At 34.8% G+C, this 10,331-nt stretch overlaps 1 long non-coding RNA gene across 3 annotated transcripts; it reads right to left on the bottom strand.

Annotated features, from left to right (window-relative positions):
• Positions 1–1,035: 1,035 nt before the first annotated feature.
• On the bottom strand, positions 1,036–10,331 carry LOC118042688 (uncharacterized). Of its 3 annotated transcripts, none has more exons than XR_004686495.2 (6): positions 10,095–10,331; positions 9,850–9,965; positions 9,555–9,738; positions 9,331–9,390; positions 1,878–1,957; positions 1,036–1,794 (listed from the first exon to the last, which is right to left on the bottom strand). It is a non-coding gene; the product is annotated as an uncharacterized lncRNA (long non-coding RNA). The 3 variants fall into 3 exon arrangements; XR_004686497.2 differs by having other exon boundaries at positions 10,142–10,331; XR_004686496.2 differs by having other exon boundaries at positions 9,555–9,598; positions 10,095–10,330.

Genomic DNA, 10,331 nt, shown 5'->3' with positions numbered 1-10,331 from the left:
GCTAAGATGAAGAATCATTTAGTAGATGATTCAGTGATATGAATTTGAGATTAAAAGATTTGTTTTTCCTATAATTTTAGATTTGAGCCTTATAATTATTAATATAATAACCACTTGAGACTTATATGATTGTTAATTTTAGGACCTGTGAGATTAGTCGAGGTTCATCCAAGTTAGCCCGAACATCTATATTAATAAAAATAAAAATAAACAATAATAAAGATTTTTTAAAGAAGTTGAAAAGGGAAGTGATTGTTTAGCCATAAGGGAAATTAATGTGAGGAACTACCACGGGGACATTGTAAAACCTTGAAACCTTATTACAAGTAAAGTTTTAAGGTCAATGGGTCATCCTTCCACCTAAACACAAGTGAATCTTTCAAGAGATTTTAAGTATTCGGTTATTTTAAAGAAAGATGAAAAATTATTAAAAAAATTATTCTATCTTAAAAAAAATTACATTGTTAGTAAATTTTATAATAAAAATATATAATGCGTCGTACCCAATATCACGGTAATTTTTTTAAAAAAATTGAATTCGTGAAAGAACAAATTTCTGGTATCTTTTTATTTTTGGGAGAAAAGTCGTTTTTTAAGAAATCATCACCTAGTATTATGGTTGTTAGGAACCCTGACTGATCAATAAAGATTTTATAGTATGAGAATGGTTCTGCAAAATGAAAGATATTATCACCCTTTAAGCATTCTACCTGAGATAAATTGCATTGTTGGTTTTGTCTTAAATTGTTATAAGCTTGTTGGATTATGCTACTGATGATTTGCTTATAATATTCCTAACTCCAACATCATTGAATATTCAAGTACGAATACTTCCAATTCTAACATTGATAAATATTACATAATACAAAAAAGCATGGTATTCCTGACTCTAAAACTAATAAATATACATATTAGTTGTTATTATTTTCTTAAAAAAACATGTATCGCAAATTAGATTTATATTTCACAGTAAAAATCCACAAATCAAATATATAATGAAATTGTTAGAAAATAAAAGCACGAGAGACCCACAAATAAATTCAAAATGGTCCATGAATTTTTTTTGGAATTTACCTATATCACAAAGGAACTCGTTTGACCATATATCAAAACAAAGAAGAATTAAAAAGAGAGAGAGAGAGAGAGAAATTGGTATAAAGATGTATTTTATCAAACACACTCTTGATCCAAAACAAATTTGGACGGCTCAGCCTGAGGCCTAGGCCTAGGCCCTGCTCCTATCTCAGCTTTTTATGTTTTTTTTTGTTTGGATTAAGTCTAGTTCAGCTTGTGTAGGCTGGGTTAAACCCAGCAGCCCAGCCCGGTTTCTGGTCATGCCAGTAACCGGCCCTTTTCTTTTCTGCAGCGTGCTACAGCAACTATGTAATTAAAATGCAAAACGGGGGAAAACGAAAGCTTACCTGGTTTGCAGAGACTTTGAACGAGAACCTGCAGGTGCTGGGCGAAGCTTCTCTCTTCCGTTTCCTTTCTGCTCTTTGTCCCTTCCTTTTCTTGTTCTTCATGTTTCCGTTTTCTCACGTTCTGTCTCTCTCTCGTCCCCTCTGTGTTCTTTTCTGGCTTTCGTACGTCCTCTCTCTGTTTTTGTTCTCTTTTTGCATTTTCGTTCTCTCTGTTCTTTTCTGGCTTTAGTTCCTCTGTTTCTGCTTTTTTTCTTTCGTTTATTTCTGTGTTAGTTCCTTTCTTTGCTCGTCTCTGTCTTCTGTGTTTTTCTGTTTGCCTTTGTTGTCTCCTCCTGTGTCTTCTTTTTTATTCCTTTCTGTTCCCTGATACCAGCTGAAAGAGATGAAGAAGAATAAATTCGTCCTATAAATTCAAACTGAAGTAGCCGTTGCAGATCCAATTATAGCCAAACGCACCGTTTTAAGTTTTGTTAAAGAAGCGTTCCTTTCAATTTGTACGCACCGTTTTAGTCCTCTTTCTCAAGGCTCCTGGAATCCTGTAGAAAGAAGAGCTATATATACATGCATGGTAACAGACTGGGGAATATACAAAAAGGAAATGAAAAACTTATGAACTCCTAGTTTTCGGGAACCTAAAAAACTTGATTCTCCCCTTTTCTCGTCTGTCTGAACATTAAGGAACCCTCCACGCCCATTTATCTCCAGATTGGCACCACTCGTTTCTCACCTGTAACATTCCCCCTGTGTTTTTCTGTTCGTCCCTCTCCCGCGAGGCCTTTCTCGAGCTTTTATAAGGCCATGGAATGTCATGCAATCGCCCAGCAAATGAATGGACTCGAAGGACCGTTACAATGGTAATGGAGATGCATCGTGGGGTGAGCTGGCAGGCGAGGCGTCTGTTTTTCTTTCTGGTCCGATGAAGAATGAACAATGTTCTATGAAACGGCGTCGTTTCGTTCCTTAACTGATATGGCGGATTTCAACCTGCCCCCTTAACTTATGACTTTTTTCGATTGTACCATTATTCATGGAAAATCTGCTTTTTTCTTATTTTGCCCTGGATTAATTTCAATTGGAGCCCTATATTTATCTCCATGTACCAACTAGTCCTTGGTTTCTAAATTATTCAATTTAATTCTTAATTGACTCTTCAACTTTTAATTATTTTTCAAAACTTACCCCTGGAAAAATCAATTAAGCTTTCTACATAACCCATCATTTTCACTTTGGTCCTTGAACTTTAATTTCTTTAATTTTGACCCAAATCAGCCCCAAACTTTGATATTCCTTCAATTAAACCCCTGATTTCATTAATTAAACTAATTTCAAGTTCAATTTAGTCCCCAAACTTATGCAATTTTTCAATTAAACTCTTAATTTGATTAATTAAAACTAATCCGAAGTTTAATAAAGTCTCCAAACTTTCAATTTATGTTGTTTTAATCCAAATTTCAATTTATTCTTCATTCATTTTATTTTTTTTTCTTTTTCATCATCAATTTTTTATTATTTTTTTATAAAAAAAAAAAAATAAAATAAAAAGAGTAAATAAATCGTGTTTATGACAATATGCATAGATGCTAATATTTCTCATAAACTAAATACATATGTTCATTAGAGGTAAAATTTAAAATAGTGATTTGAGATTTTTCTTGACAATGAAATACCTAATCCTCATTTTATGTTTTTATTATAAAGAGCAAGATTCAAAATAATAATTAATGGAGACTCAAGTTTCGAGTTGTTTCCTTTTATACCTAATTTATGTTAACTTACCATAAATTAATTATTTTATTAAATCTAACCACCATAAATAACTACCAATATTCCAACCAAATCACTTAATACAAATGAGCATAATCAATTATAAAAAAAAAAAAAAAATCATGAACATGTTGTGAATTTTTTTCAAATACAACATGCATTAGCAATTTGAAATTTAATAAAAAAATTTGAACAACAAAAAAAATCACATATGAGATTAAAAATTTACTTTCATGAATCATTGGAGGTGATTGGAACTAGATCAAAGAGATTGGAATAAAGGAAACTAGAGCATGAAAAATAATAGTCGCCCGATAGATTTTCTTTTGGAGCTTTGTTCCCTACATTGTTAGGGCAGGAAGGCATGTGGGTTAGTCAACAGGCTGCTCAACTGTCACCTCCACAGGAGATAGGAGATCAAAGGCTAGACTTTTTTATTATTTGTTTGCTTAGGTTTTTTTTTTGTCTTCTCTTTACTATATTATTTGTTTAGCTAGACTTTTTTGCAAGAGTTTCTCTTTTGATCTTTGTGCCTCTCCCTCTCTTTATCTAAATGTCTCTTATATATATATTATCTGAGATTCTCTGAAACTGAAAAAATAATGTTAGATAATTATATTTTTTTATCTTGACTATAAATTTCTAATTATTTAAATTTTATTTTATTAATATGTAAGATCTCTTTCAATAATTTCTCAATTTTATTTGATACTTCCAATTTATTTATTCTTTCCTCTTTTGCATTTTAGTCCCTCCTCTTCTTAGTCTCTTGATCCCTTTTTCTTTTTATTTCACTCCATAAAATTTTTTTATTATTATTTATTTATCATCGCTAATGGGTTTTTTTAAGAGAGTTGAAGAGAGGTAATTTTGCTATTTAACCATACCAAAAAAAATATAAAAACCCATGAAGTTTTTTTATTCTCTTAATTTTTATATTTAGAGTGATTATAGGGTGTTTTTGAGTTGGAAGTACGTTATTATATTTATTAAGGTGTTTTTTAAGTGTCTAAAAAAAAGTTTAAAAAATGAGTTTTTGAGATCCAAAAACTCATACTCTAATTTATAGATTATTGTAATTTTTATCTAAGTTGTTTTTCTCATATACATATTTCATATAAATATGTTGTTTTCCATGATGCATTTATAAAAACAAAAATCATTTATTCTTAGCAACTAGAACTAACCTTTTAGACAAATAAAATTGTATAAAATAAAGAAGATAATTAGTGTAAAATATTTACATGCGATTTATCTTTTATTTTTACAAGGAACATTATCTTCCTACTTTAGTATTTAATTAGTATTAACAACTATTTTTTATTTATCAAATTCATGTAGTAAGTGGTATATTTGTTTTATTAAACATAAAAAATATATTTCCATTTCTCAATTAAAAAAAAAAATTAAGATACCTGAACAAGCATCCATACTGCAAGCACATTCTTTTTCTTTTTCTTTTTGTACATTACAAACTAACTTGGAATCCTATATACACCGCTTTATATTATATTAGTATAAACTATAAATGATTGAGTCTTATTAATCCTTATTAAATCTAATTATAAAATAAAAATAAATAAATAATGTAATATATGAGATTTAACGTAATAATAAAATATGATACGGAAAAAAGCCAATATAACAAATAGTATTAAATTAAGCATTAAATTGATCATATAGAAGCTACAAGTAAAGTGATCTTTGTGGGAAACCAATGTGAGAGAAACTACCACCGAGACATGGATTTTGTTGATGTTGATTGGGACGGCTATTGAGATATCGAAAGAAGAGGAGGAAAATGAAAGAATCGATTGAAAGGGACATTAGGGTTTCAAAATTGGAGGCTAAGAAGAAGAAGAAGACAGGTTCTTGGGAGACGTTGAAAAAGGAAGTGGGTGTTAGGGTTGAAGAAAAATTATTGAGAGAAACTACCACGGGGACATGGTAAAACCTTACTCTACAAGTAAAGTTTTAGGTCAATGGGTCATCCTTCCCACCAAAAACAAGTGAATCTTTCAAGATTTTGTTCAAAATTCATACTGAGGATAGATCCTTCCTGTTTGAGATGATTCTTTTCGTCTTTCTCACCATCATTTCCACCTTAAAACTCCATTTGATGTTTAGGTTTCTTAAGTTCGTTTGGAACGTAGAAAACAATCTTCTCTCTAATGGAGTCACGAGAACGTCTCATATAGCCTCACATCAATGCATTTGCATCCTCCCAACACGCAATTCAAAGTAAGAACACTGATACAAAATGCTAATTAGCAAGAAAAAGAGAGTGATTTTAGCTCACTACACTACCTAGCAGCCCTAAGCAATGGCAAGAGAAATAGAGGAAGCCAGTTGAAAAGGTTCAAGGATATCTCCTGAAGCTTATCCCGAAAATAAAACAAATGGAGCAGCTCCATTATCGTCCTCTCGATAAACAAGCCATGCACACTCATAGTTACTTATCGTTAGGTGCTTTTGATTAAAGGTGTTTAAAATAATCAATTAACTGAGAAAATTGATAAAACTAAAAAAAAATTAACTGAAATAAAAAAAATTAATTAAACCGATTTTTAAAACCATAACTTTTAACAGGTCTGGTTCAATTTCGGTTTTGAACTAGAAACCAGACCAAACCAAACCGGACCCATTAACAAAAAATTATGGTATAAATAGTTAAGTTAACCTAATCGGTTAACCTTCCTCCCTGTGCATCTCATCTCACAAAAAGCCGCCTCCTTCCTAGATAAATTCTCAATCTTCCTCTCAATTAATTCACAATCTTCCTTTTCCAGCTTCTGCACTTTCTCAATTTCTGCACTGCCATCTGCATTTAAGGGTTTAACAAGCAAAGCCCTGGCCTCCTCTGCTTAGTTCAACTTGATAGTGGATGTGTTAGATATGTTTATAGAGAGAGGTTTGGTTTAGATTTTTTCTTTGCTTTAGGGGTCGCAAACATTTGAATTGTGCTTCTGATTTAAGTAACCCCAAAAATACATGTTCATGTTCATAGGTGAAAATCTAGTCAGGTTTCCCCAAACGAGCCCATCACCCTTTGATATACTTCTGAGCGACGGCAACACTTGCCTTAAAGGAAGCAGGGAGATCATGGATGGCGTGTGAAGCGACATCGCGGATAATGGCAAATTCATTTTTCAAGCCAGATCTGAATTCTTCCAAGTCTTTCTTGTAGATTTCGATTATGGATTCAGATTTGGTTGCTAAGATTTGGATGGGAGAGCCAAAGGACTAGGTGGAGTTTTGGGTTGGCAGGTCAAGGTTTGGGTTAAGGTTTCCCGGTTTTTTGTCAAGAAAACCGGATTTAACCAAACCGGTTTTCAGTCCGGTTTGAACCGGTTTTCAGTCCGGTTTGAACCGGTTTTCAGTCCGGTTTGAACCGGTTTTCAGTCCGGTTCAGTTAATATTTCATAAAATTAATATAATTCGGTTCGGTAGGTTTTTTGAGTCTAAACCAAACCGAACTGAACCATAAACACCCCTATTTTTAATCATATCATATCATAGAGGTAAAGGCTAGGGACCGGCCCTTGAAAACATCGCAAAGGTTAGTTAGGCCAACTCTTTACACTAGAGCTTGTAAAGAGGTGGCCTAACTTCTCAGTCCTATCTCGAAACTAGGGTTTTAAGTTTCAAGCTGTGCTTCATTTTGATGCCGGTCAATTTCAACCCGCTGTGCATATAATTGGGTAGATGGAGCTCCGAGCTCCGAGGTGGAAGACGTTTGGACACAAGGATACAGCAGAACCTTGTCTTCGATGGTGACAAAGTTAGCATCAAAACCATGGGAAGGCACAGCTTCGTCGCCCCATATCAATCACGTTGTACTATATCAATAGCTTGCGAACGAAAACATGTGATCAAGCACAGCATTGCCGTCACTTGTCAGCTCCTAATTGCACCACGTGTCCCTTAATGTGCCTCGGGTCTCTCCACGAATAATTATGCCAGGGCCAGAATGGAAGCTATCATGACAAAAATGGGCGTAAGACAGGACCAGCTAATGTGAAGTCAACTCCCACAGTTGCCCTAGCCCACCAGAAACAGTTTCCAATTTTCACGACTACATTATTAGCATTCCACTGAATGCTTGAAGGGCGAAATTAAGCCCACCTCACAAATTGAAGTAAATTAACACCTCTGAGATTTATGGCTATAAATTTGGATGATGTACCAAGGCATGCATGTTTCAGCTTCCTTGTGAGCACTTCTGGTATGTACCAAGGCATGTTTCAGCTTCCTTATGAGCACTTCTGGTTCGTTCTGTGATCACTGAAGAGAATGGAGAGCATTTCTGCCATGAATCTGGTTCATGTACCAGAGATAATCGTCAACCATCAGACTAAAATATGCAGAGTTTCAATACTGGTAAAGACAAGGGCATTTCTGCCACTTTGACGGCATAAATCTTGAGTCTTGGCTCTATCTGTGAGAAGTTGCCAGATTTCATAAATATACTTCACCGGTCAGTGTCAGTAAACAAAGTGGTCGACCAATCTAGATTCCTAAGCTACTTGTTTTTCCTGCTCTTCCTCTCCATTTTATCCATGGGTACTACTACTCTATACCCCAGGCTCTCGTTTTTCGTGCTACTGATCATGCTAGTAGCCAATCAGCTCTCAAGTTGCCGCTTCATTCACAGCAGAACAAGTGAAGAACCAGGGAAAACAGTCGAAACTGATCTTTCTTCCCACTTCTCATGGAAATTCAAAGAAATGGTTCGAGAGAGATCTAGCAAAGATGAGTCAGACACAATTTATCGAGTTTCTCGTCGAAAAATCCCAGCAGGGCCAAATCCACTTCATAACTGAAGATATGTATTTGTCAATGTTGTTCTAGTGATGCAGACATACAGCAGTTTATAATGTAATATTACTTCCTCGTATTCTTTCTACGTTTGACTAACATGAACGTAGAGACAGTGGAAAAAAGTAATGGGCATACGCACACATTTGAACAACTCCACAACTAGTCTCCCAGATTGCTAGAGGGTGCATTTTCTGGTTGGGGCTATCACAGCCTCAGTGAAGATACAAGGCTTTTATGTATTTTCTCTGTTAGTTTGGCAGAGGCAGGTCAAACTTCAGGACTTCAACTCCCAAGATCTGAGTCCTCAGTACACAGCGACAACAGTTGATCTCTTGTATTGGTTCTAGCCACTAGCTATAGTTCTCTCCCCCCCTAAAATACACTATGCCTTGAGAAGAAGTCAGGAATCAAAGAATGCTCAGTTTGATTCCCTGAAAATACACTGTGCAAAGCCCACGAGCAGTCATTTTTACTTTACTATTTCATTAGTAAAATTGGCTTAACATTTTTGTTCTTTTTGAAAATGAAGGGAATTCCTCTCTAAGTAACAGTGCATGCAAGGATCCAAGATGTAGCTAGCATGATTTTAAAAATAAAGGCAATTCAAACAGTTTAATTACTGACTAATGTCAAATAATATATTATTACTATTCTCTTCTGGTATATAGTCCAATAGTAAACTTGATGTTTTTTGAAGGAAAAGAAGAAGAAGAAGAAGATTAGGAGAGGCATTGACACTGCTGTAGATTCATTTTTCTGTCACTGGCTTCGAAGAATCAGATGGGATAGACAGATTGAACAGTCACAGGTATGCTGCTCAGTTTAAACGATGTCCCAAGAGACAAATCGAGACTTATCTTCACTAGATATAGAGATTCAACCTTTAGACACAAGCAAGGAAGTCGGCCTCCAATTCAAACCATCACATTTGTAGCCTGAACATCTATATGATACAGGACAAATCCAAGATATATGCTTGTTTATAGGGTTAGGGCTATGCAATAAAGTGATTCAGGGACTTTGAAATTGAAAACAGATACAAGGAAACACTACTTGAGTAAGAACCTAAGCACCACGTTTAGGATTTACAGAAAAGAGTCCTTTATACAGGAAATTTACTGAAATTACAAATATGAAGCTGCTTAAATCTCTAGGCTGCATCACTATACCACTTAAATTATGTACTAAATTATATGGCAAGAGGCAAGAGGCAAAGTGAGAATCTGTATTTTACTTGTTCCAACTATCAAAGGAAATTAAAGTGACTAATAATAAAAATCTGAATAAATAACTAAGCTGAAATCATAATTATGAGTATGCTTACCTGAATGTTTGTTCCTAAAAACAGTGAGTAGGGAGTACCCTTTCATTCATGCCTCAGCATCTAAGAGCAAGAAGAGAAATCACAAAATAAACTATAACATCAGAATTGCAGAGTCAAGTATAAATTCCCATAGAGAGTCCAATATTCAAGACAGGACACTGAAGCATCCATGGATAATTTAAAGACTGATAATTGAAAGGTGAACAGAAGACAAAAATTCTTACTTCTTTGTATCCAGAGCTACCCACAAACATCTGAAAGACCTCTGCTGCAAAATATACCAACGAGAAGCAGTCAAAAAGTGGAAGTAAGTGGTTTCCCTCTCCTTTACGAGATATAGGAAGCATATCATCTTCAGCTTCAGATTCATAATCCACATTAACTAAATCCTACCAGAAAGCGAGGAAACTAGGCCAAATAGAAAAGGCACCCGGTAAGATTCTAATTTAGGCAAAATTGATGGATTGTTAAAGGAAATACCAGTAAAATCTTAGAGAAAATAGGAGTTATGGTGATTACATGTTCGTCGAAGACTTTCAGATAGAAAGGGTTCTCATAGAACTATGCAAAATCTTTGCTTGGAAACCCATGACAACAGCATGAGTATAATTTCCCTCTGTCAATGGAGATTCGCCCTGTAGAAAAAGAAAACAGGGCATGTACATGACCGTGTGTAAGGCAAGATTGTGCAAGAAATGTATGCCAAAGTTCCCATGCATCTAAAGACACCCAGAAAGCAAAACCCAGGAATTTAAAGCAAGAACCTCCTTTTCTCCAGAGGGAAGCTCGAGCTCTCAGCTTTAGAACAAACCTTAACCTTCACTGTCCAATTCCTCCTCATATTCAATCCTGAAACAGCATGTATATAAGAAGTTAACAGAATTTTGAAACGAACACAGGTCTAGGGCTTCTTTAACTCAACGTCAGGAGAAACATGGCGGGAAAGAGTGGTGGGTTTTAGGCGGCGTTAGTGCTTTAAGGGGCATTGTTGTTAAGTTTTG

The sequence above is a fragment of the Populus alba genome, chromosome 2, assembly GCF_005239225.2.
Source record: "Populus alba chromosome 2, ASM523922v2, whole genome shotgun sequence".
NCBI lineage: Eukaryota > Viridiplantae > Streptophyta > Magnoliopsida > Malpighiales > Salicaceae > Populus > Populus alba.
Note: the sequence above shows the minus strand (reverse complement) of the source record. Positions and strands in the feature narration are given on the sequence as shown.